Raw genomic sequence first — 27,680 nt, 5'->3', positions numbered from 1 at the left:
GGATTAGATGGGAATTCACTCTCAGCCACCCATGGTCTTACCGGTGGTGCTGAAAGACTTTTCTCTCTTTATCCTACTCACTAATGTACTCCATCTTCTGACAGACTGATCCCCACTGATGATGCTACTGAACTGCCGATTCCCCTATCTCCCAAAAACTTAATGATCCTTGCCAGTAGCCTGCTCAGTATTATATGGTTGTCGTCCTCTTGTCCTGCTGACAGTATTTTTCAGCTACTCAACACTCTCCTGCAACTTTTAGGGTTTTCTGGTTGACCAACATTGATTCTGTCCAAGGACTTTCATGGGCATTGACCTACCTTCCACAAAACAATCCAAAATTAGTACTTATCCCCTTCTAAAGGACTTTTTAGGCCTGTTGCCCAAGCCCCTACACTGGATACCATGTGACACCTCATCTTTAGCTGAAAGGCTTAGCTGGTACTTCTTCAACTGACCTTTCAGATTTCTCTCCCTCATCCATCCAACTCCATCTTCCTCATTCCCTTTCTTTTCCTCCTCCTATCCCCTTACTCTTCCCCACACCTTCGCCTCAAACCCTCACTTTCCCTGGTCTTCTCCCTCTTCCTTCTGTGGTGCTCCCATTCCCATCTTCTCAGCTTTCCACCTCCAACCTCTCCCTCTCCCCAGGTTTCCCATTCTCCTTCTTTCTGCAATCATTCCTCTCTCTTTCCTTCATCAGTGAGAGTAAAAATTGCAAAGGCACTAGTGATAATCTTCCAGTCTTCCTTAGACACAGGGTAGGTGCTAGAGGACTGGAGAACTGTGAATGTTACACCCTTGTTCAAAAAAGGGTGCAAGGATAAAGCTGGCAACTACAGACCAATCAGTTTGACCTCAGTGGTAGGGAAATTTCTGGAAACTATACAATGGGATAAAATCAATATTTACCTAGCCAAGTGCTGAATAATTAAGGAAAGCCAGCATGGATTCATCAAGGGAAAATAATGTTAAACTAACTTGCTGGAGTTTTTTGAGGAGATAACAGAGAAGGTTGATAAAGGAAACGCTGTTGATGTGGTATATATGGATTTTCAAGAGGCATTTGATACAGTGCTACACAACAGACTTGTGAGAAAAATTCTAGGTCATGGAATAAAAGGGAAAGTAGGCACTTGGATAAGAAATTGACTGAGTGACAGGGAACAGAGAGTAGTGATAAATGGTTGTTTTTCAGATTGGAGTTAAGTTTGTAGTGGAGTTCCTCAGGGGTCAGTGTTGGGACCCTTGCTCTTCCTGATATATATTAATGACCTAGACTGTGGTGTGTAGGGCATTATTTCAAAATTTGCACATGATATGAAGACTGGAAATGTTGTTAACTGCGATGGAGATAGTCTTGAATTTCAAAAGATATAGGGCTGAATCTTACAGTTGATTTGCGGGGGCAGGCCAGACATGCGTTGGGCGTGCATCCCAATGTCATTGTGCGTCATAGCAATATTTCATTTGGCGGGTGCGCGCCAGAGTTGGCTGCACGCCCGCCGAAATGTTAAGGGCCTAGTAAGGCCATTAAGGGATTAATTAAAGTACGTAAGAACTCTGCCCGTCCAACCTTAAGGTTGGTGGCAGGCAAAAAGCCCAAGTGGCCTTCAAATTTTTCAGGAAACCTCATCCACGGGCGGGATGAGGTTTCCTGAAGCTATTATAAAATAGATTAATTAATTTTACCCACCTTTACAAACATGTCCCAACTCGTGTGACACTGTCACATGAGGGGGCATGTTTAAATAAATTTTTACATCATTTATTGAACTTTTTTATTGCCTATTTGGATTGCTGCGCTCTTTCACGTGCATATGTGAAAGAGCACAGGCCCTGACTCTATCTGCTCCCCCCGCCCGCACAGGTAGTGCTGAGCACTACCAGCCGCACATTACGCAGGGCAGGCCTTAATTTGCTCACCTGCGTAAAATGGCAGCGCGCAGCTGATCATGGGCAGCGATCGGCTCCATGCCTCATCCCACCCCTCCCACCCAGCCCAACCGCCTTAGGAAAAATCCAGGCCATTAACTTGTTGGTGGATTGGGCAGACAAGTGGCAGATGAAGTTCAATGCAGAGAAGTGTGAAGTTATTCATTTTGGCACGAAAGATATGGTGAGATGGTATAAAATAAAGGGAGAGCCACTAAAGGAGATGCAGGAATGGAGGGACCTCAGTGTATATGTACATAGGTCATTTAAGATGGCAGGGTATGTTGAGAGAGCAGTCAATAAAGCATATAGTATCTTAGGTTTTATTAATAGGGGCATTGAGTACAAGTGTAAGGAGGTCATGTTGAACTTGTGTAAGATACTAGCTAGGCCTCATCCGGGGTACGGCATCCAGTTCTAGGCACCTTACTTGAGGAAGGATGTGAAGGCATTGGAAAGAATACAGAGGAGATTCACAAGAATGATTCCCGGGATGAAGAACTGTCGCTATGAGGATAGATTTGAGAGGTTGGGACTGTTTTCCTTGGAGAAAAGAAGGCTGAGAGGAGACTAGATAGATGTATTCAAGATCCTGAGGGATATGGACAAGGTAATAGTGAGAAACTGTTCCAACTCAAGATAACATCAAGAACTAGAGGGAACAGGTTCAACATAATTGGCAAAAGAAGTAAATGTGACATGAAGAAAAATGTTTTCACCCAGAGGGTGGGGGGAGTCTGGAACAAACTTCCTGAAAGGGTGGTGGAGGCAGGTTCGATCAAAATATTCAAATGGGAATTGGATTGCTATCTGAAAGAAGAGAATGTGCAAGGTTATGGGGATAAGGCAGGGGAGTGGCACTAGGTGGAATACTCTTTCAGAGAGCCAGCGCAGACCTAATGGGCTGAATGGCCTCCTTCTGCACTGTAAAGATACTGTGAGACTGTGATCTCTCCGTGTCTCTATCTTTCAAAGGAGTCAACCACAATATCAGCCAAGGTGGTATCTAATAATAAAATAAACAGATGACTGATGCATAGACAACATGACACAACTTTTATTTCGAACAGACAAGATCGAGGACAGAGAAAGAGCAGCTGGTCCAATGAATCTGTCCCATCCTGGCATGGCATAACCTCTGCACATATTACCCACCCCCCCTCCTCACACTACAGCTATGCAATCACCTGAGAATGAGAAACAAAAGAGAAAAAGCCATAGACCAATTTAGGAAAAAAACTCCTCTGCTATAGCAAAGCACATTGGCTGGGAGATACAACCCTCAATCACCACCTGCCTTCTACATGTTGGCCATGATCAGGAATTTGTCCAGTTCCCTTTGGAATTGTTGCAGTGCATCCACAATTATAGCCTAAGCTGACAACTTATTCCTCAAGTCAACAATCTCTGTAAAAATAAATGCCTCCTAGCATCTAACCAACTCTAAGCTTACATAACATACTTATGTCCCTTGATCCCTTCAACCTGTCCACATATATTCAGAAACTCATTTATACGTTTCTCTTCCTCAGAGTGAATATATTCTGGATTAGATTTTTGTAATCACTATTCACAGTTGCATAATCTTTTTCTGAAAATTGTTAGCTGGATATGATACATACTGAACAAAAGGCATTATTGCCATTTTCAATGCACCAGACATTTTGCCTTTGATGTTTCACAGCGCCCCAGTTAGTTATTGTATTTTTCAAACACAATCAGAAGTATGTGTTATTCGATGTTTAAGAGAAGTGTATGTGACACATGGCAGTGAGACTTTGGTCATCTACCAAAGGCACCCCCTGTTGCTGGAGAATTTCCACCAGCGGTGTCTCCACAGGATACTCAAAGCTAAGTGGGAAGACAAGTGACCAAACTCCAGCATCCTTGCCAAGGCCAATTGCTTCAGCATGGCAACTATGATCATGCGATATCAGCGCCGCTGGTCTGGACACTGCATTAACATGCCAAACAATCGGCTTCCAAAGTAGATCCTCTTTGCACAACTGAAGGGTGGCCCCTGATTTCAAGGAGGACAGAGAAAATGTTTTAAGGACCCTAAGAAGACCTAATTGAAAAGGGAACAAATTGACATCAGTGCGTGGGAGGAATTTGCTACCGTGCCATGTGGTGGTGTCTCACCCAACAAGCTGTAACACAGTCAGAAACTGACTGCATAAATTCTCCAATTGCTGTGGAGAAGCAACAAAAGTGGAAGAAGAGAGAGCAGATCCTTGGCTCAAAACCCCTCCTTCCTCAGGATAACACTTATCCTCTCTGCCCAAAGTCTGTGGTTCTAAGAATGGCCTGCTAAGTCACCTGAGGACACACAAATCAAGAAGCATGGCAGACTGAGGGACTGATGATGACAGTGATGATCACCATAGGTAACCATTTCAAAAGAATTATAATAAATGCATGTTATTGTTTAATATTTCTGTAGAGTTTAAAAACATTGTTTTGCTTAATAAGAGTTGATGGAGGTATTGGAGAACAATAGAATATTAAAGGTATGAAGAAGCTGAATCATTCAGCTTGAAATTTTTCTGTGATTGTGTTATTTAAAGGGTATGCGTTAATTTATTTCCCTCACATTGTCAGACAGAGCAACTCCTCCGAGGGACTTGGCTCAATAAATGATCAGTATGCACCATTTAAACAAAGATGTATTTTGAAATCAACATAAAGACAATATTCTTTTTAAAATATGAATACATTTTTCACAATAGATTGAATTTTGCAGACCAAGACTCTTACCTGAAGTGTGATCTGCCTGCAAAGATTTTTAACTCATGTGGATTTCGAGCCTCAGGTTACCTGTGTAAGGGCAGGAGCCCAATTAAATAGAACCTCGATTCAACCCGTTTTGGTTGTTATGGAAGATTTGTCTCTGATTACCACTTGAGGACACTGAAGCTGCTATTAAATCAATACAGTTACTGCAAAGATAGATGACTACCAAGGAATATTAATCCTTTCCTTTGTAATGATTTTCCACTCTGACAATGAACTTAGTACAGTTACACATCACTTCTCGGCTTGTGTAAATAAAGAATCCTGACATCTGTAACTTTAAGCAGAGAGCAACTGCTCTTTTAAAATGCATAATGGGATAGTGGATACAGTTTCACAGTATCAGGTCTTCTTCCAAATGATAGGCTCTGTGATTGTTTCTAATCTCCCCCTCCACCACCAACATACCAGTCAACCATCCGATTTTACTTAATGAACCTTGGAAAAAAAACAAAAAATGCTCAACAATAAGGTGTAAAAATACCAGAATGAGAAAATAATTGCAGTAAAGTCACGGAGAACAAAGGATGAGAAAGTATTAAATGTAAAAAGGCATGTGCAGAATAAAAAGATAGAGAATACAATGAAAAAAACAGAATCTTAAAAGAATAAGACAGAATTGCTGGATCAGAGGACTGCCTAACATGCAAGGTGTGATCAGCAGACATCAATTACTGTATTGATTGGTGTCTTCTGAATATAAATCACCCAGGCGATCCAAGTTATGTCTGCAGAGCGTGTTCTTCTCCAGCCATTTAAAACTAACATAACCTTGTCCTGCAGCTTGTAAGAATATATATTTCCAACAGGTTTCTTGGATATCTGGGGGTTGATTTTGATGCAGTTTTGCCATGAGGAAGTATCTTGTGAGGAGAAGATATAACAATAATGTGATCAGTACAATAGAATTTGTTGAAAACATTTTATGAGACTGAAACTGAAAATAAAATTCTGGCCAGAAACTTCTGTTGAGCATGCGGGGGCGGGTGCTGCACGCCAACGCACCGGAGTCGGCTGCGCGCCTGCCGAACTGTCAAAGGCCAGTTAAGGCCATTAGTTGAACAATTAACCCAATTGAGAAAGCTGCCCGTCCAACCTTTGGAGCCCAGGCGGCCTTCACATTTTTCATGAAACCTCATCCAAGGGCGGGATGAAGTTTCATGAAGGCTTTATTAATTAAATAAAATTTTTAATGAAAATTCATAAACATGTCCAAGCTCATGTGACACTGTCACATGAGCCAACATGTCTGAATAACTTTATTTTTTTCAAACTTTAAAACTGAAGTTAATCTCCCCGAGGCACGGAGCTGCCTCAGGGAGGTTTATGCGCCGAGCGCTAACGGGCTCGCGTTACGCTGGGGGGGCCTTAACTGGCCCGCCCACGTAAAATTGCAGCGCGCAGCAGATCACGGCCGGTGATCAGTTCCCCGCCCACTCCCGACCGGCCTGCCCGACAGGGAGAAAATTCTCCCCTCTAATAAGAGTGAAAATGCATCAGTCGCCTGTCACGCGTTACAGCATCAAGCATGACAACAACTGTATGAGTTTTGAGGTTTAGATTACACTCCGTATTTCCAGTGGAATTTCTTATACAGTGGTCCTACATTAAAGAGAAAGGTAAATTAAAGCGGTAATACAAATGTAGAATACTGTGGACATTGGAAATCCGAAATAAAAACAAAAAATGCTGCCAATACTCAGCGGGTCGGCAACATCTATGGAGTGAGAAGCAGAGTTAATGGGCAGAATCTACTGCCCCCGCAGGAGGTGAGGAAGGAGGCAGGTAGGTCTGAAAGTTAGGTGGGTTGGTGTCAGGATCGATACCCAGTGCTTTCCCACTTCCACTACGTGTAAGTTCTGGGCAGGAAAGCCCATGGTTGACCTTTCCACCCTGCCTCCACATGGGATCCTTAAGTCGTCAATCAACAATCACTTCAGGGCCTCTTCCAGCCTCCGCTGCAATATTCTCAGTTCCAGGCGGGTCTGTCGACATGTGGCCTACACGACTGGCTAAACTCTGGGGGCTGCATGTCAGCTGGAGTGGAGCAGGGTCCCTCGATCTGCAGTAATTTGTACATGATCTAGGGAATGAACATGGAGCGGGGGGGGGGGGGGGGGGGGGGGGGGGGGTGGCTGCTGCCGACCTCTATGGGCCCCCTCACTCCACGAGCCCACCCCGTGAGACATCCCTGGACAGCGCTTACTTTTAACCTGGGTTGCTCCGCAATCCTGGGACTCGTCGGGAAGGGGTGGCGGTTGTTGCTCCAGCAGCAGTCACGGCCTCCTCCTCCTTTACGGCTGCCAAATCCAAGAGCTGGCAACTTCTGATTGGCTGAAAGTTCTTGGTGGGTGGGACTTCATATCCTGGTGTCCTCAGTTGGGAGGAAGGCCTGCCGCTATCCACTTAACTGATGGGTAGAAGGGACAGTGGCCTTCCTTCTAAAAGTCATTGCGGGTGTCTTGTCGGTTTTTCAGGCAGTGCGCGAGACACCCGACTAGGACGGAAGATTTCGCCCTATGTTACAGGTAGATGACCTTTCACCTGAACTGGGAAAAGTTTGAAATGCAAGAACTTTTAAGCGAGTGAAAGGGAGGAGGGTGGAAAAGGAGCAAAATGGAAGGTCTGTGATAGAGTGGAAGGTATGGGAAGGTTATATGACAAAAGCCTTTGCCGTGCAGGGCCAGAGGGAGTGATGATGGGACGAGTAGAGAAGCAAAAGATGTGTCTAGAGGGGGTGTGAATGATAGAAGGATGAACGGCTGGGCCAGAACTTTTCGCTCGGCGTGCACCTGACAAACGCTCAAGCGTAAAACCGTGCGCGATGACGTTGGGTGAGCGTCCCAAAGTCATTGCGCACTCCCGCGGTATTTTGGTGGGCGAGCATGTGTGAGAGTCGGCAGCACATCCACTGACAACTAAGAGGGTCAATAAGCCCATTAACAGCGCAAGTAACTGGGATTTTCTGCTGCCCGTCCAACATCACCGTTGGCAACCTCTGCGTTTTTCAGGAAAACTCTTCCAAGGGCGGGATGAGGTTTCCGAGGTCAAGTTAAAAAAAGATAAAAATGTTTGGACACAAATTTCAGCATCCATATGTTTAGGTGCCTCATTCTGACGCGTGGGCATTTTTTCCGGCTTTTTAAATCTGTTTTTATTGAATTTAAATTCTCCCTGAGGCAGGTCTCTGTGCTCCCCCCCCCCCCCACCCCGGCAGCGCTGAGCCTTTCAGCGCGCCTTTCACACCGGTTGACCGTTAACCGGCCAGCCAGCGTGAAATCGCGGTCGGGGGGTCCATTCCCTGGCCGCTCCCAGGCCCGCCGATTGCGGCTGCCCGCCAACCTGAAAATCCTGGCCCTGGTGTCCGAAGCAAAACGAGAGAAAATTGAGAGTAAAACTGAAAGCTGCAAAGAGAAAGGGAACATAAATGGGGAAATTACAGCCCAAAATTGTTGAACACACGGTTGAATTCAGATGTCTGTAAAGAGCCTAACCCAGTGCTTCCTAAATTTTTTTCTGCTGTGACCATATTTTAACGTTTCACACTTCATGTGACCCCCCAAGTGAAAATTGGTTGGGTGTGGGGGGGGACGGGGTGCAGGGGAGAGTTGTTGAGCTGGATGGGGCTTCAAACAGCAGAGTTACCAACACAAAAAACAACTAAGGCACCTACCATTTTTCAGACTCCGTTGGTGTCAGCAATTGGCCCTCAGAACTCATTGGATTAGAACGTGGCCACAAGCAAACCAAAACGCGCAGCTTTAAAGAGGACTTGCAACTGATGCCAGGGCTGTCAAATCTGAGTCTCCGCTTCACAGCGCAATTGCTGACTCAGAGCTTGCGACCCCAGTTGTTCATCCTGTGACCCCCACTGGCCTAATTGAAAGGTAAGTTGCTTCCTTGAGCAAAGATTGAGCTTCACTGGAGTCCTGCGGGAGGCTGAGGACAGAGAGGTCAGCTTGCGAGCAAGGTGGAGAATTAAAATGAAAGGCAACTGGAAACATGGGGGTCACACTTATGAACTGAATGGAGATGCTTCGCAGAGTGGTCGTCCAATCTGCATTTGGTCTTCCCAATGTAGAGAAGACTGCATTGTGAGCAATGAATGCAGTACATTAAATTGAAAGAAGTATACGTAAATCACTGTTTCACTTGGAAGGAGTGTTTTGGGTCTTGGATGATGAGGAGAGAAGAGCTAAAAGGGCAGGTGTTGCATCTACTGTGCTTGCATGAAAAGGTGCCTTACGAAGGGGAAGGCGTCTTGAGAGTGATTAAAGAGTGGACTAGGGTATTGTGGAGGGAACAGTCCCTTTGGAATGCTGAAAAAGGAGGGGAAGATGTATTTGATGGTGGCATCACGCCAGAGGTGGTAGAATTGATCTGCTGAATGCGGAGACTGGTGGGGTGGAAGGTGGGAATAAGGGGAATCCTATCATTGTTCTGGAAGGGAGGGGAAAGGGTGAAAGGTCGAGAACTGTGGTAAAGTGGAGTATCACATAACTTTAAGGGAATGCAAGTGGACTAACCATGTGGTAGTACTGACCAATCAATGTACAGTACAGGCTACTGGTTAACTGTAAGTCAAGAGATGGAGGTGGTGGTGGGAGCATGCAAGGCTTTAGTGCTCTGCCTTCTGTTGCAATAAACAATCACAGTTTGTTCTTATGTCAGTCTCTCTCTGTTACTGATAGCGAGCATCAACTAACAAGTGTATATGAAAACATGCAATTCGAATTTAACCTACTAGTGAACTCATAGAATCAAGACATAAAACTGGTGGTGAGGATGAACACAGCAAAATTGCAAGACCCCCGTGTGAGAATTCAGAAGACGAGTAAGTAGGGCCGCAGAGAGAGAGCAACTCTGTAGAGGGCAGACATGAAATGATTGACGGCAGTCAAGAAAGCCGCAGTAAGTTAAACACCTGAATTCGTCATTAACTGGGAAACACATCGGAAGCGCAGTCCCCTTGCAGTCATTTACGATGCCACAGTTCGGGCGTGTCGATCCATTCAACCCCATTTCCAATGACTGGTCTCAGTATGTCGAATGCCTAGCGTTTTTTTTTACCACTAATGACATCACAGGGGAGCCAAAGAAGAGGGCAATTCTTTTCTCCACATGCAGGAGCAAAACTTACAGGCTGATCTGCAGCCTTGTGTCACCTAACACCCTCAACTTGAAGATTTTCGTTTAGTTAATAAAAATTGTACAAATCCATCTGAAACCAAAGCCCTCTGTTACTATGCAGCACTTCAAGTTCAATTCAAGGCATTGGCTTCCAGGGGAAACAATAGCTGACTATATTGCCATTTTAAAGGCATTAGCTGAACATTGCGAATTCGGAATGTCCATTAGTGATACATTGAAAGACCAACTGATATGTGGGATTGGAGATGATACTATTCAAAGGCGTTTGCTAGCCGAAGTTAATCTAGACTTCAGTAAGGCATCAGAATTAGCCACAGCCATAGAGAGTGCTGTTAGAAATTCGGAAGCTATAAGTGATGCACAAAATGGTGCTGTCCATTTGGTAGGGCGGGACAGACTGGCAGCAAAAGATGTGAAAACATTGTTCCCCACAGAAAGGCGGGAAACGCCCCCTATGTACAGATCAGTAAAAAAAAACAGCAGTATCACAGTGAAAATCCACAAAATGAATGAGAGAAATACATCCAGGCATCCAATGGGCAATCGATAATTCAAACAAGTCTTTTTCTGCCACCACTATGGTCACATAAGGCAGCACTGCAGAGGTAGGCTGAGACAGCATTTTAAAGACTAGGGAGAAATCGTAAAATATGTCTCATGGAAGAACCAGAAGAAATAGAATCAGACATCCATTCATTACATAACCTGAAGGTGGGTAGAACCGAGCCAATCCAAGTAGTCATTATAGTCAATGGACAGCCTGTAAAGATGAAAGTTGATACAGGAGCATCAATGTCCATCATTGGAGAACAGACATTCAGATGCTTGAATAAAGGAACCCATCCTTTAAGATTGGAAGTTTCAGACACTAAATTGAGAACATACATGGGTGAGGAAATAAGACGGAAAGGGAAATGTCAAGGTGCAGTATAAGGAATAGTCCGCCAAATTACCCCATTTGTAATGTCAGGCAGGGGACCGAGTATCCTCAGAAGGAATTGGCTGGGAGAGATAAACTTTGAGGGCCCGCTAAGTTCCCAATTGGCAACCAGAAGCGTTACTGCAGAAAACAACGAGTGCGTGAAAGCCCAACAGGAGAAGCCCACAGAAGTGATACAACAGGACAGAGTTCAAGCTGAAATCAGCATCCTTCAAAAAGAAAAGGAAAACCTATTAAAGGACTTTGTGTGCTACAAAATTTAATCAGTTTCCAATTTGTACCACTGAAAAGATATGAGGGAGAAAAGGAAGAATTAAACCTGTCTCTGGCCGAGTTAAGGAATGATTTAGCTGAGAAGGGGCAACCAGTTCTCCAGGAAACTATTAATAAGGATAGGAAAGATTTGAAAGAGCTGAAGCAGCAGCTGTGGATAAGCCCTGAATTTTTAAAACTAGAATGCCCCGAGTTCTCAGAAGAGCTGTCAGCTTACTCACGTTCAGCTTGCACCTGAGTCTAGTACAGCCAATAGCGAAATTAAACAGAAGACCGAGATATGGATCAGTGCTACCAAGAAAAGGACATGCAGGAAGAAAAGGAGGAATCATAGACAATCCTAGAAAAGAAAAACATTTTTTTCTTCTCTCTGTGTTGCTTTGCGCTTGTTGCCCTATATCTGTTTAAGCTTGGAGGGGAGGGGCAGCAGTAGTAAATGTGACCACATTGGAAGATGATGAAATCATCCACTGAGGAACCGAGTGGGCAACTGTCCCCCGGAAAAGAGGTCTCGGAAAAACCAGCCGAGGTTGTGTGCAATGCTCAAGATGTCCGAGAAAGCCTCCTGAGAGACTTGATTTGTAGATAGTTATTAGTGTAAATAGTTCATTTGTTATTAAGTTTGTCAGCCGTAATTTTTAAGTAATGGGGGAGGGATGTGGTAAAGTGGAGTACCATGTATCTTTAAGAGAATGTAAGAGGACTAACCATGTGACAGTACTGACCAATTACTGTACAGTGTGGGCTACTGGTTAACTGTAAGTCTAGAGCTGGAGGTGGTTGTGGGAGCACGCAAGGATTTAGTGCTCTGCCCTCTGTGGCAATAAACAATCACAGTTTGTTCTTATGTCGGTCTCTCTCCATTACTGATAGTGAGCATTAACTAACATTTGTATATGAAGGCGAGCAATTCGAGTGTACTCGACTAGCGAGCTCATTGACTCAAGACATAAAGAGAACCCTATTAATCATGGTGTTGGTGGGGGGAGGTGTGTCGAGGAGAAAGGAAGACACATCGGAAGTGCTGGTATGGAAGGTTGCATCATTGGAAAAATGGGCCTGAGGTGAAGAAACTGGGAGAATGGGATGAAGTCCTTACTTAAAACAAGGTGTTATGAAGCATAGTCAAAGTAGCTGTGGGCTTATAATGAACATTCGCGAATAGCCTATCCCAAGCAATGGAGACAGAGAAGTCGAGGAAGGGAAAAGTCAGAGATGGACCAGGTGAAGATGAGAGAAGGGTAGAAATTGGGAACAAAGTTAAAATCATCTAGATGGTACCGAAAGTATTCATTGTGTGCTAACAGGTTTTTGTCAAGTTTTTACTGATGAAATTTTCAAAATAATGTTTAACATCATGATGGACTGCATCACTCTCCCTCCACTACTTAAATAGGACTGAAAGAAACTTGTTCAATACACAACGGGAATCAAACTTATGTCTCTTTTAAGCTACATAGCCCAAAATGTTGAGTGAGGCAAGGGAGGAGATAGCAGGGACGCTGGCAATAATTTTCATACATCTCTGGCCACAGGAGAGGTGTCAGAGGACTGGGGGACAGCCAATGTGGTACCATTATTCAAGAAGGGAGGAAGGGATAAACCAGGGAACTACAATCCAGTCAGTTTAACCTCAGTGGTGGGGAAACTATTGGAAGCAATTCTGAGGGTCAGAATTAATCTACACTTGGAGAGGCAGGGATTAATCAAGGACAGTCAGCATGTCTGACCAATTTGATTGAATTCTTCGAAGAGGTGACCAGGTGTGTAGATGAGGGCAATGCATTTGATGTAGCCTACTTGGACTTCAGCAAGGCTTTTGATAAGGTCCCACATGGGAGACTGATAACAAAGCCCATGGGATCCAAGGCAATTTGGCAAATTGGATCCAGAATTGACTGAGTGGCAGGAAGCAGAGGGTGAGGGTTGAGAGGTGTTTTTGTGACTGGATGCCTGTGTCCAGTTGGGTTCCACAGGGATTGGTGTTGGGTCCCTTGCTGTTTGTGGTATATATAAACAATTTAGACATGAATGTAGGAGGGTTGATCAGTAAGTTCGCAAAAATTGGTGGGGTGGTAAATAGTGAGGAGGAAAGCCTTAGATTACAGAGGATATAAGTGGGCTGGTCAAATGGACTGATCAGTGGCAAATGGAATTTAGTCTGGATAAGTGTGAGGTGATGCACTTGGGCAGGACAAATAAGGCATGGGCATACACAATGAATAGTAGGACTCAGGGAAGTACCAGGAATCAGATGGACCTTGGTGTGCATGTCCACCGGTCCCGTAAGGTAGCGGGACAGGTAGATAAGGTGGTTAAGAAGGCATATGGGATTCTTGCCTTTATTAGCCGAGGCATAGAATATGAGAGCAGGGAGGTTATGCTGGAACTGTATAAAACACTGGTTAGGCCACAGCTAGAGTATTGTGCGCAGTTCTGGAATCCGCATTGTAAGAAGGATATGATTGCACTAGAGAGAGTGCAGAGGAGATTTACCAGGATGTTGCCTGGGCTGGAGAGTTTTAGTCATGAGGAGAGATTGGATAGACTGAGGTTATTTTCCCTGGACTGGAGGAGATTGAGGGGGGACATGATTCAGGTGTATAAAATGATGAGGGGCATAGATAGGGTAGACAGGAAAGAACTTTTCCCCTTGGTGGAGGGATCAATAACCAGGGGGCATAGATTTAAGGTAAGGGGCAGGAGGTTTAGAGGGGATGTGAAGAAGAATTTTTTCACCCAGAGGATGGTGGGAATCTGGAACTCACTGCCTGAAAGGGTGGTAGAGGCAGAAACCCTCATAACATTTAAGAAATATTTGGATGTGCACTTGTGATGCCATGGCATACAAAGCTGTGGGCCTCGTGCTGGAAAATGGGATTAGAATAGTTAGGTACTTGTTTAACCGGCGCAGACTTGATGGGCTGAAGGGCCTTTTTCTGTGCTGTGGACCTCTTTGACTCTAAGATCACAGCAGCTCACACACTTATTCTACGAACTGTCATGGGGAAGCTATAAGCTTCGCTTGCAAAGCCACTGACTTCCACTAGGAATGTGTTTCCCAGTTTTAGTCAACTGAGAGGGCAGGATTTTACATTTGGCGAGCGGGGTCAGGGCCTGCTCGCTGACACGTAAAATGAAGCTGGATCAATTAAGCAATTAAAGGACCTGCCCGTCCAACCTTAAGGTTGGTGGACAGGACAGGATCCCTGGCAGGAAGTAGAAAAAACATGAAACCTCATCCACCGGCAGGTTGAAGTTTCATGTAGGGCTTTAAAAATTTTAATAAAGTTGTTATGGAAATTATGAACATGTCCCAACTTACGTGACATTGTCACATGATGGGACATGTAAGGGAATTTTTTTTCTCTATTTTTAATATTGCTGAAAGTAGAGGCGTTCTCCCAGGGACAGCACTTAGCCTCAGGGAGATGAGTGCGCTCTTTCGTGTGCATGCGTGAAAGAGTGCACTCTCGATTTTAGAGATTCTCCCCCATCCGCACAGGGAGTGCATAGCGCTTCCCTGCGGATGTCACGCGGCGATCCGATCTGCACCCGCCCGCGATTGGGTCAGCTCCGCTTGTCCGACGAATGGAAAGTTCAGCCTGAAATGTTTGTAAAGATTGGATTGCGGCACCCATCACATTATTTCAACAACTCAATATGATTGGCTCAAGGATTGTGGATAAAAAAATTAAGAATGATTGGATGAAACAGTGGAACCCCTGTTTTTCATAGATAGATATGTGATCCCTGATTGAATAGGCTAAGTTAAGATAAAGTTTAATGTTTTATTAAAATGCGAGAAATTTCAGCTGATTTAGTGCAAGGTTGGTTAGAGAGAAATCTCAAACATTTTTCTTTAGCCTACTGTTAGGTTTCTGGTTGTTGCTAATGTCTAACAAGTTTTCAAATATAGTCCAATATATAATAGAACAAGTAATATTCTTGTAAAAACTTGTTAAAGGCACTATCAACATTTTACTGTTGCTGTTATCTTATTCTTAAAGTCTAAATTTTCTTATGACAGTAATAAATATTCATTTGATTTTACCAGCTCCCTATATCTTCTAGGAAAAGCACACTGAGTTTAAAATATTGCAGAAGTGCACAAAAAATGCTTATTGAAACCATATGGGTGGGATTTTCTGGCCCCTCTTGCTGGTGGGATGGTCTGGTCCCGCCAAAATCAATGAAGATTTGAATAGCTCTCTGCATATGCTGCGGGGGAACCTGCCTCCTGGCCCATGTTTTTGGGAACAGGATAATGTTTCTGAGAGAATTAATTCCTAAAGTGGAATCGTCCCAGATTTGCACTAAATGCAGTAGTGGGTGGTGTCTTGTTTTTTGTTTCAATTGCACACAGGCCGTCAACATTGTAGCTGAGCTAACTTTACTGATGACACATTTTCCTAACATGAACACATATCTGCAATATCTGAACTCTATCAAGACAGGCTCCAACATATGCTAGAGATAAAAACAAAAAAACTGCGGATGCTGGAAATCCAAAACAAAAACAGAATTACCTGGAAAAACTCAGCAGGTCTGGCAGCATCGGCGGAGAAGAAAAGAGTTGACGTTTCGAGTCCTCATGACCCTTCGACAGAACTTGAGTTCGAGTCCAGGAAAGAGCTGAAATATAAGCTGGTTTAAGGTGTGTGTGTGGGGGGCGGAGAGATAGAGAGACAGAGAGGTGGAGGGGGTTGGTGTGGTTGTAGCGACAAACAAGCAGTGATAGAAGCAGATCATCAAAAGATGTCAACAACAATAGTACAATAGAACACATAGGTGTTAAAGTTAAAGTTGGTGATATTATCTAAACGAATGTGCTAATTAAGAATGGATGGTAGGGCACTCAAGGTATAGCTCTAGTGGGTTTTTTTTTATTTTATATAATGGAAATAGGTGGGAAAAGGAAAATCTTTATAATTTATTGGGAAAAAAAAAGAAGGGGGAAACAGAAAGGGGGTGGGGATGGGGGAGGGGACTCACGACCTAAAGTTGTTGAATTCAATATTCAGTCCGGAAGGCTGTAAAGTCCCTAGTCGGAAGATGAGGTGTTGTTCCTCCAGTTTGCGTTGGGCTTCACTGGAACAATGCAGCAAGCCAAGGACAGACATGTGGGCAAGAGAGCAGGGTGGAGTGTTAAAATGGCAAGCGACAGGGAGGTTTGGGTCATTCTTGCGGACAGACCGCAGGTGTTCTGCAAAGCGGTCGCCCAGTTTACGTTTGGTCTCTCCAATGTAGAGGAGACCACATTGGGAGCAACGAATGCAGTAGACTAAGTTGGGGGAAATGCAAGTGAAATGCTGCTTCACTTGAAAGGAGTGTTTGGGTCCTTGGACGGTGAGGAGAGAGGAAGTGAAGGGGCAGGTGTTGCATCTTTTGCGTGGGCAAGGGGTTGTGCCATAGGAGGGGGTTGAGGAGTAGGGGGTGATGGAGGAGTGGACCAGGGTGTCCCGGAGGGAGCGATCCCTACGGAATGCCGATAAGGGGGGTGAAGGGAAGATGTGTTTGGTAGTGGCATCATGCTGGAGTTGGCGGAAATGGCGGAGGATGATCCTTTGAATGCGGAGGCTGGTGGGGTGATAAGTGAGGACAAGGGGGACCCTATCATGTTTCTGGGAGGGAGGAGAAGGAGTGAGGGCGGATGCGTGGGAGATGGGCCGGACACGGTTGAGGGCCCTGTCAACGACCGTGGGTGGAAAACCTCGGTTAAGGAAGAAGGAGGACATGTCAGAGGAACTGTTTTTGAATGTAGCATCATCGGAACAGATGCGACGGAGGCGAAGGAACTGAGAGAATGGGATGGAGTCCTTACAGGAAGTGGGGTGTGAGGAGCTGTAGTCGAGATAGCTGTGGGTGTCGGTGGGTTTGTAATGGATATTGGTGGACAGTCTATCACCAGAGATTGAGACAGAGAGGTCAAGGAAGGGAAGGGAAGTGTCAGAGATGGACCACGTGAAAATGATGGAGGGGTGGAGATTGGAAGCAAAATTAATAAATTTTTCCAAGTCCTGACGAGAGCATGAAGCAGCACCGAAATAATCATCGATGTACCGGAGAAAGAGTTGTGGAAGGGGGCCGGAGTAGGACTGCAACAAGGAATGTTCCACATACCCCATAAAGAGACAGGCATAGCTGGGGCCCATGCGGGTACCCATAGCCACACCTTTTATTTGGAGGAAGTGAGAGGAGTTGAAGGAGAAATTGTTCAGCGTGAGAACAAGTTCAGCCAGACGGAGGAGAGTAGTGGTGGATGGGGATTGTTCGGGCCTCTGTTCGAGGAAGAAGCTAAGGGCCCTCAGACCATCCTGGTGGGGGATGGAGGTGTAGAGGGATTGGACGTCCATGGTGAAGAGGAAGCGGTAGGGGCCAGGGAACTGGAAATTGTTGATGTGACGTAAGGTGTCAGAGGAATCACGGATGTAGGTGGGAAGGGACTGGACAAGGGGAGAGAGAAGGGAGTCAAGATAACGAGAAATGAGTTCTGTGGGGCAGGAGCAAGCTGAGACGATCGGTCTACCGGGGCAGTTCTGTTTGTGGATTTTGGGTAGGAGATAGAAGCGGGCCGTCCGAGGTTGGGCAACTATCAGGTTGGAAGCTGTGGGAGGGAGATCCCCAGAGGAGATGAGGTCAGTGACAGTCCTGGAAACAATGGCTTGATGTTCAGTGGTGGGGTCATGGTCCAGGGAGAGGTAGGAGGAAGTGTCTGCGAGTTGACGCTCAGCCTCCGCGTGGTAGAGGTCAGTGCGCCAGACAACAACAGCACCACCCTTGTCAGCGGGTTTGATGACAATGTCAGGGTTGGACCTGAGAGAATTATATAAAATAAAAAAAAACCCACTAGAGCTATACCTTGAGTGCCCTACCATCCATTCTTAATTAGCACATTCGTTTAGATAATATCACCAACTTTAACTTTAACACCTATGTGTTCTATTGTACTATTGTTTTTGACATCTTTTGATGATCTGCTTCTATCACTGCTTGTTTGTCGCTACAACCACACCAACCCCCTCCACCTCTCTGTCTCTCTATCTCTCCGCCCCCCACACACACACCTTAAACCAGCTTATATTTCAGCTCTTTCCTGGACTCGAACTCAAGTTCTGTCGAAGGGTCATGAGGACTCGAAACGTCAACTCTTTTCTTCTCCGCCGATGCTGCCAGACCTGCTGAGTTTTTCCAGGTAATTCTGTTTTTGTTTTCCAACATATGCTATCTGACCCCGCATGTAGTACAGAGTGTGTTTTTAGTATCTAATATTGGAGTCCACTACCACAATCAACCATTATCATGACATTTCCCCTTTTTTAAAAAGAAAACTTTTATACAACTCAAGTACACAAAGTCTATTCTTTCTCACTCTGTTTTGATCAGTCTGTTTTGTCTTTTACTCATCCCTACATCTCTGTGGTTTTTTCACAATTCTTCCACTAGATGTTCTGAATGGTGACAGAGGTGATTTTGAAGGACAAGGAGCCTTCTCCAGCTCTGTATCACTCTTACCCCTTGGATAGTTTTCAGGACTCTCAGGCTTTGTCTGGTTATTTGTTGCTTCACTGGTGCATTCTGTTTTTTGATTTTCAGTTACACTTTCTGGTTCAGAGCAGGGTCACGTTTCATTTATTTTCTGTAAGAATTTCTGTTTTTTCCTGTACTGTTGTCCGTTTGGAATTTGCACTATGTAAGACCTTGGTTCTCCTGTGAGTCCTGTGACAACAGCAGGATTCCAGATCCCTTCATGCTGAATCCTCACTGTCTCTCCCAAGTTCAGGTCAGGCAGAAGTCAGGAGACTCGAACAAAGTACTGTTTTTGCTTCTGCTGTCTCAGTTTGAGCAGGTCCTGCGTGCTGTAGATCACTGGCTGTGGAAATAACAGTTGCGTCGCAGTTGGAAGCTTAGTTCTTAGTCCTCTCCCCATCAGGAGCTGTTCTGGAGATGATCCAATGCCGTCAAATGGAGTTTTCCTGAAATCCAGCAGAGCCAGGTAGGGGTCTCTTCCATCCACCTTTGCCTTCTTCAACATGCGTTTTAAGGTCAGCATGGTACATTCCATCATTCTGTTGGATTGTGGATATTTGGGATTTGACATAGTGTGGCAAAACTCCCAGTCCTGTGCAAATTTGTGAAAATCAGTGCCTGAGAATTGTGGACCATTATCTGAGATGAGAACTTCAGGTATGCCGTGGTGAGCGTAAATTGATTTTAAATGATTCATTACAGTGACGCTCTTACTATCATTTCTCAGCAGCACAGACTCAAAAAACTTTGAGTAATATTCTACTAGTAGGTACTCACTGTTGTCAAATGTGAACAAATCCACTGCAATTTTCTGTCAGGACCTCTCTGGAATGCTTTCTGGTTGAGGTGGTTCTTTTTGTCATGCTTTTGGTACACTGCACAGCATTCACAATTTCCCCGATTTGTATTCCCATTCCAAGCCAATACGTTGCATCTCGTGCTCTTCTCCTACATGTTTCTATGCTGAGGTGACTTTCATGTATGTGCTGTGTCAGGAAGACATAATAATTTTCATAATGTTATTGGAATTTATTGTAAAGTGGAGTAATAATGGGGTCTGTGTCTGTGTGTGTGTGTGTGTGTATGTGTGTGTGTGAGACTTAATTGAACTAAAGGTAGCTGGTCTGAAGGCTTTGATGTAACAGAAGATAAGCTATGTTTGAAACATAGGTGTAAAGAGAACATTTGCATTTTTAAATAAAACAGACTAGCTTGAATTCAAAAGAGGGGGTGAAGTATTACACCTATCCAGGAGAAGTTAAGAAACATTGTGTTTATTTTTCCCAAAGATTACTGGTAAAATTGGTACTTTAATAAATTTTTATTATTAGAGAGGTAAAAGTCCAAAGACATAGTAAAACAATGTGAATTTGCATTCAAAGGGCAAAATATGTATAAAGGAGAGAAGGCTGTGTAAGGGCAGGCATTCTAAGATCTAACACAAGTGTGAAAAGTCACTAACATCTAAGCCTCAAGCTGCTGTCTACAAGGAACCGAAGATGAGAAAAACCCACGTTGAATTCGACTATTCAGGTTGTTGTGTGTTACCTTACCTGGGTCTTTTAAAATCTGTGTGTCTCACTGTTGCCTTAAAGGAGGTGTAACTGGGGTTAGATTAATTAGGGGATTTAGAAGTTATCATAGTAGTAATTTGTAGATCTATGTATGTGCTTAAAATAATTTCTTCTATTAATAAAGGTTTAATTTAGTTTTGTAAGAAACGTAAATGACTTGGTGGCCTTTTTACTGAATTCAAAATAAGTACAAATTGCAAATAGTTATGGCAGCTGCTTCAAGCTTCCCTCTGGGATTTGGGCAGCTTGGCATTTACTATCCGCCTGCCATAACAGCTGCGGCATTTCTTTTCTCAGTGTTGCAGGAATTATGATCTTTTCTCCCTTAAAAAGTATTCCTTCTGCTACATGAAGTTCCTGTACAGTAGAAGGGGCTCCGCTCTGATGTGTCGGCCAGCCAGTTTGCACAACCTGTTGCAGTTTTCTCAGGGTGACGTTGTTCTTGGTTGTTTACCTGGTCCCAGCCAATTTGGTTACAGCCACAGGTAAGTTCTTTGTCAGCATGTGAATCTGTGCTTCTGTTTCTTTATCATCTTTCTCTGTAATGGTAGGTATGCATGTGACAGAATGTCTGCGATGTACATTTCCTTGCCCAGTTTGTATTTAACTCTGACCTGGTGCTTCTGCAGGCGCATTAGTAATCTTTGGATTCTTGGTGGTGCACAGTTCAGGGGCTTTTTAAGTATAGCTTCCAAAGGCTTATGATCAGACTCTAACTCCACGTCTTTGCCATAGACAAATTGGTGAAAGCGTTCTAGGCCAAACACAACTGCTAGCATTTTTCCCTCTATTTGGGCATACTGCTGCTGTGTTTCAGTCATTGCCTTTGAAGCATATGCCACTGGTGTCTCATTTTACAAGAGGACAGCTCTCAGGCCAGTCTTTGAAGTGTCTACTGAGATATTGACTAGCTGACTGACATTGTAATACTTTTTAACACTAGTACCTGGGTCAGTGTTCTCTTCAGACTGGTCAAAACTTCCTGGTGACTTTGTTCCCAATGCCATTTCACATTATTTTGTAGAAGTTCTCTGAGAGGTGCTGTCAGGTCTGACATGTTCAGAATGAATTTCCTAAGAAAGGTCATCATTCCCAAAAACCTCTCCAAGTCTTTTTTACATTTTGGGGATGGCATGTTCATAACTGCTTCGATTATACTTGGATCTGGCTTCAGTCCCTCACTTTTTAGCACTTGTCCCAAGTACTTGATTTCATGAAGTCCTATTTTGCACTTTTCCTTCCTCAATTTGAGGTTCCTTTCTCTAGCTCTGGCCAGCATCTGCCTCAGTCTGTAGTTGTGTTCTTCTCGTGAGGATCCCCAGACCAGCACATCGTCGATATAGGTTTCCATGCCCTCTAACCCTTCAAACAGCTGCTTCCCTGTTCTGTAGAACACCTCTGGAGCTGAATTAATACCAAAAAGTAAGCACAAAAACCTGTGTCGCCTGTATGGTGTGTTGAAGATACAGAGATAGGAGCTATATTCATCCAGCTTGACCTGAAGCCAGGACTCACATCCAAGACTGAATACTATTGGGCATTGTCTAGTTTACATGTGATCTCTTCTACTGTGGACAGCTGGTAATGCTCTCTTTGTACTGCCTGGTTTAGGTCTCTGGGATCCAGACAGACTCACAGATTCCCATCTAATTTTTCTACAATTACAATTGGCTTAACCCACTTTGTTAGTCCCTCAATTTACTTGATGATGTGAAGATTCTCTATTCTGTCCAACTTTGTTTTCAGTTGGTCTCAGCATTATCGGTAACTTCCTGGGCAGGTGTATTTTGGGTTGTCATATTTTCGTCGACCTTGATGGTGTGTTCTCCTTTTAGGCAGCCAATCCCCTGGAACACATATTTAACTCGCTGAGGATGTCATCTGTGGTGATGGTCATTATTCTCTTGGTTAGCTTCAGATTTTCACAAACTTTGATTCCATAAATGGGTTTGGCATCAGTTTCCATCACTATGAACGGAAGTGCTTGAGGCTGTTTTTTGTAGTTCACTTTAAGTATGCATTTGCCATCTACAGCAGTTTTTTTTACCTGTATAAATAGACAGCTTCACTTTTGTTTTAGTTAACTGTTTTTCTTTGCTTATCTTACGATACAGGAAATGACATTTGCTTGTGTACCCACGTCGAGCTTGAAATTCACCATAAGGCTGGCAATTTTTAAATCAACCTTCCATTCATCTTATTTGAATTTGTTGTTACTGCACCAATGAAAAGTTCAGTTTCAGTGTCTGTGTCATCACCTGCCATTATTTTTTTAAGTCATTTAGTTTCTCATCACTTTCAAATGTGATTATGTTATAGACTTCGAGGGCTTCTCCTTCTGCTACGTGAAGAAAGATGGAAGACTGTACCTGGGGGTCTTTTTTTATCACTGCCCATTGCTGTGAGGTACAGCTCGAATTGCTGCTGGAAACTCCTCCAGTTTTTGGCGAGATTGCCCTCCAAACTGAGCTCCATCGGTGGTTCCAGACCTCCACTGTTGCGTTTAGTTTACTTCTGACACCATGGCAAGGATTTTATGGTCCAGTCGCAGCGGAGACAGGGCTGTAAAATGTGGCGAGCCATTCTAAATCCAATTGACATTGGTAGGAATGTAAAATCCCGCTGCCATAAAATTCTGCTACCATGTCTTGCTTTTTGTTTCAATGATGCACACAGGTCGTTGACATTGTAGCTGAGCTAACTTTATTTAATGACACATTTTCCTCACATGAACACATATCTGCAGTAACTGATTTCTATCAAGACAGGTTCCAACATGAGCTATCTGACCTTAAACCCCAAGATCAGGTGACCCCTTATGTGGTACAGAGTACCCTATAATATCCAGTACTGGAGTCCATTACCACAACCGACTATTATCATGACAGGTGGGAAAAGGACGTTTTGCCTGCCAGCCACAATGGCAGTTTTTCACGCCATATCCCAATCCTGCCTCATTCATCCTGCATTCCCGGAAACATGCCACTTAGATGGCGGGGGGGGGTGGTGGGGGGGGCTCTGATTTGCATGGCAAGCTGTCGTCTCACCGCTTCATCGTATTTAAAGTGTAGCCACGCACACACCTCTCAGTGCCTCCTGCCCACGGCTGCTGCAAAGAAGACATGGCCCTGAAAGGCAAGAAGACTGTAGTCCCCCGGTTTAGTGACGCATCCCTTGAATGCCTTTTCGACACTATGGAGGCTCACTGTGATGTCATCTATCCCCGCTCTAGCCGTAGGAGGGGCAGCAACATTACCACTCCGGCTTGGTAGACGATGGCAGTGGTGATCAGTGTTAATGCTGCACAGATAAGGTTGGCCATTCAATACAGATAGAGGATGAATGATCTCATCTGTGCTGCCAGGGTAAGGCAATCTAGATGATTTTAACTTTGTTCCCAATTTCTACCCTTCTCTCATCTTCACCTGGTCCATCTCTGACTTTTCCCTTCCTCGACTTCTCTGTCTCCATTGCTTGGGATAGGCTATTCGCGAATGTTCATTATAAGCCCACAGCTACTTTGACTATGCTTCATAACACCTTATTTTAAGTAAGGACTTCATCCCATTCTCCCAGTTTCTTCACCTCAGGCCCATTTTTCCAATGATGCAACCTTCCATACCAGCATATGTCTTCCTTTCTCCTCGACACACCTCCCCCCACCAACACCATGATTAATAGGGTTCTCTTTATGTCTTGAGTCAATGAGCTCGCTAGTCGAGTACACTCGAATTGCTCGCCTTCATATACAAATGTTAGTTAATGCTCGCTATCAATAATGGAGAGAGACCGACATAAGAACAAACTGTGATTGTTTATTGCCACAGAGGGCAGAGTACTAAATCCTTGCGTGCTCCCACAACCACCTCCAGCTCTAGACTTACAGTTAACCAGTAGCCCACGCTGTACAGTAATTGGTCAGTACTGTCACATGGTTAGTCCTCTTACATTCTCTTAAAGTTACATGGTACTCCACTTTACCACATCCCTCCCCCATTACTTAAAAATTATGGCTGACAAACTTAATAACAAATGAACTATTTACACTAATAACTACCTACAAATCAAGTCTCTCAGGAGGCTTTCTCGGACATGTTGAGCGTTGCACACAACCTCGGCAGGCATGAAAGGCAGCACCCACAGCCGTGACCGCAATGGATCAGTGGGACCTTCCTGCATCCTGCATCCATTCGAGCATCCTGAATTTATTATTTCTACTTATCTGCCTGAGGGCACCTCCATTTTGAGGGGCCCACAAGGTCTCCTGCCTGCCTTAGTAGTACCGACATCTCCCAGTGGCTGCTCTGATTGGGCCAGCAGCATCAGGACTTGACCAGCTGCTGTTAATTGGACAGCTGGCTCACAGCACGGTCAATTAGGAGGTGACCTGCAATGAAATCACCAAACTGGTCTTGCTGGTGGCAAGTGTGGGCTCAGGACCAGTTTTTTGGCAAGACGTTGGTGTCCCCAAAGCCTATGGTGAAAGTCAGCTAATTATCTCAAAGTATAATGGCCCCAAACTGAACCTTTGTACTGAGCAGAAGTTGCCCATAAACATAATGGTACAGTTCAATCTTTTGGGATATAATTGCCACTGGCCATTCTGAGAAGAATTAACCAAAGAGGCTGCTCAAGTGTAGGATATATATTGACATGGATTGATTGGGCTGAATAGCTTGTCTCCAAGCTGTAACTTCAGTGCATTTCTATGCCTTATTAATTTCAAAAACAAATTTGTTTATATTCTTTGGTATCAATATTATTCTGTACGTTTTGCCATTTATGATTCATCCAGCTGAGGTGGAGCTTATAATACAGTCAGCTATTAAGGTGGCATGCAACATTCTGTGCATTTCAAGTGGAACAATTATTCTAACAATAAATGAGTGCAACACATTAGCATTGTTAACCAGTTATTCTAGCTTCAAGAAGCTGTAGAGCACTGGAGATTTGGTGATTGTGCAAAGTGATTGAGTTTAGTTTAAAACAATTTGTTTGTTGAATTGAAATACTGTAAAAAAGAGTCATGCAAAAGAATACAGTTAACAAAAAAATGATTTACAAATCACTTAACTTTAGAAACCAAAAGGTGATTGCAGGAACAGTGGACCGGGACCCAATACCCTAAATCTCCCTTAATCAAATCAAACCAAAATCTTCAGAATCTCTAGTCAATTAGTGAGCAAATATTCCCATTTTGTTGAGATCTTTTCCCTGAAGATTTTGCAGATATACATCAATCAGTTCAAGGTAACCAAGCTCTAACTGCAGCTGTACAACATAGCTGTTGTTCTGACTAATCTGCAATGCGTTTTTGCCTACTGAATTCCCTCATGAAATGTGAAATGGAATTTTCTAACAAAAACGCTGCTTGCAAGATATTTATTCTTTCAACTTTTTGTCTTTCTATTTCCAAATACCTTTGTAACCAATGGTGTATAAATCATGTTTATTTAATAGTAACTCTTCCAAGGTATTGCTTGTGGTGAGTCAAGCCGTGTTCCATAATAGGATCCTTTATGCTATGTAGGGATAACATCGGGTTCACTGATTTACAGTTACTCAGTATGTCACATTCCATTTTAATTTAATGGCTGCTGTGAAATTAGGATTGTTTAGATACCTTTTCTGGTTCAGTGGCAGCATTCACACAAGCAACCTCACACTACCTTACATCTACATACATAGGGTAATCTAAGGTTATAACATTAGCAATCCTTGTGATCATGTCTGAATATTCATATCTTTCATGAGTGTATTTCTTCAAATTCTTCAAAGGTGGATCAAGCAGCATTGGTCAAATGAGACAAAGTATGTAGGTTTGAAATGTCAACCTATTTTATTTCTTATCAAAAGAACATGTAGAGCAATAGTTATTAAATTCATTAATTTTAATCAATGCAAGTTATGTAATATTACCAAATAATAAACATACCATGCTTCCCCAACATCAGTGAGTTGATCTTATTTAACTGAAGGAGATTCCCTCCTTGCATTCTCCTGTCTTTCTGAGTCCACCTTTTGCTGCCTCACAGCCAGCACAATAACCTTTTACCAAAATCTCCTTTTAAGTGTCTCCTAATGATTGCTTTTTTATCTCCCTTTTCAGAGACCAACAGATCAAGTGGCTTTCAAACACATTTTAACTGTTGGATGGCAGATTGGCGAGTGTGCTGGCAGCTGGCCCTTTCCAGCAGCAAAGAGACAGACATTCTAAGACCCAGGCCTCACTTAATTAGTACCTGGGAGTGGCCTATCCCTAATTGGCATCCTGTGCAAATCACCAGAAGCTGGTGGTACCTGGTGGGTCATTGTAGTATTGAGGGATAGACCTGGGTTTTGGTAACACTGGCAAATTGCCCTAGAGTATGGCAAAACTAGGATGGATGTTCTGGTGCTTGATAGCAAGACTGTGGGACTGCTGGAGTTTGGCCATACGGGAAGTCTGGCATCATTAAGGGAAGACCTAGATTTTTTTTCAGAACTGTGGACAAAACTATTGCCCAAACCTAAACCTTTGAGAGAGGTTGAGTTCTTCAAGTCAAAACTTTATCGAAGACAATTCAGGAGAAGAGGAGAATATCAGTTTTATTCTGAAATAGGCAATAACATTTCTTATTTTGATTAACTCTTATTATAGACATTATACATTTCAGTTACAAAAAATAGCAGATAAAATTTCAGAAAGCATTTTGAATTATTGTGGGAAAACAGCAACACATCACAAATACATTTTCAGAGTCAGCTAACAAAGCGTTTTTCCATTTAACCTGAACACACTGGAATCTATGAAGACAAAAGTTGACACAAAGGGTGGAATTTAATGGTTACAGTGGTGGGCCCATCCACCAGCTAAAGAGCATGTGGCAACACTGCCATGGTCATTTCTGGGAGCCCCAACAGGACTTAATCCCAAACAGGCTGTTTGCAGGCTGCCATCGGGGTTCCTGGGGCCTTCAGGGTGAATTTCTTGCCTCCAAGAGCTGCTGAACACTCAGAGATCAGTGCTTTCCATTATCGACAGTGCCACCAGGAGCGGTAGCCACTGGTGGTATTGCACTAGACCCTAGGAGGGGGATTGTCACAGGAGTCCCAGAACCAGCGTTTGTGGATGCAGGATTGCCAGGGAAGCCCCAGTGAGGGAGTGGGGGGGGGGGGGGGGGGGGGGGGGGTTGGTATAAAGGACAGAGGGGATGTCTTCCTGCTGTCATTGGGCTCCTCCATTGGGCACAGGGTGCCCGAGAAGGGGAACTCCCACACCTGGCCACATGCGAGTAACTCACCTCTTGACTTCCCAAAGTCTGACCACCATCCATAAGGCATAAGTTATGAGTGTGATGGAATACTCTCCACTTGCCCGGATGAATGTAGCTCCAATAATACTCAAGATGCCTGACACCATCCAGGTCAAAGCAGCCCACTTGATTGGCACCCCATCCACTAACATTCACTCCCTACACCACTGGCGCACAATGACAGCAGTG

The 27,680-nt window shown here is 44.0% G+C and overlaps 1 protein-coding gene and 3 long non-coding RNA genes across 4 annotated transcripts in view; 2 read left to right on the top strand and 2 right to left on the bottom strand.

Moving 5' to 3' along the window:
* LOC121293660 (alpha-1,6-mannosylglycoprotein 6-beta-N-acetylglucosaminyltransferase B-like) overlaps positions 1-27,680 on the bottom strand; it is a 1,251,241-nt gene that overhangs the window by 150,242 nt on the left and 1,073,319 nt on the right. The window lies entirely within an intron of this gene.
* LOC121293799 lies at positions 4,579-7,031 on the bottom strand. The gene is made up of 3 exons (XR_005946599.1): positions 6,935-7,031; positions 5,500-5,591; positions 4,579-5,166 (listed from the first exon to the last, which is right to left on the bottom strand). It is a non-coding gene; the product is annotated as an uncharacterized LOC121293799 (long non-coding RNA).
* On the top strand, positions 7,121-26,766 carry LOC121293800. The gene is made up of 3 exons (XR_005946600.1): positions 7,121-7,256; positions 8,412-8,615; positions 26,306-26,766. It is a non-coding gene; the product is annotated as an uncharacterized LOC121293800 (long non-coding RNA).
* On the top strand, positions 20,029-26,136 carry LOC121293801. Its single transcript, XR_005946601.1, has 3 exons — positions 20,029-20,155; positions 20,494-20,681; positions 22,516-26,136. It is a non-coding gene; the product is annotated as an uncharacterized LOC121293801 (long non-coding RNA).

The sequence above is a fragment of the Carcharodon carcharias genome, chromosome 22 (assembly GCF_017639515.1).
Source record: "Carcharodon carcharias isolate sCarCar2 chromosome 22, sCarCar2.pri, whole genome shotgun sequence".
Lineage (NCBI taxonomy): Eukaryota > Metazoa > Chordata > Chondrichthyes > Lamniformes > Lamnidae > Carcharodon > Carcharodon carcharias.
The sequence above is the reverse complement of the archived record's forward strand: the minus strand, read 5'-3'. Positions and strand labels throughout refer to the sequence as shown.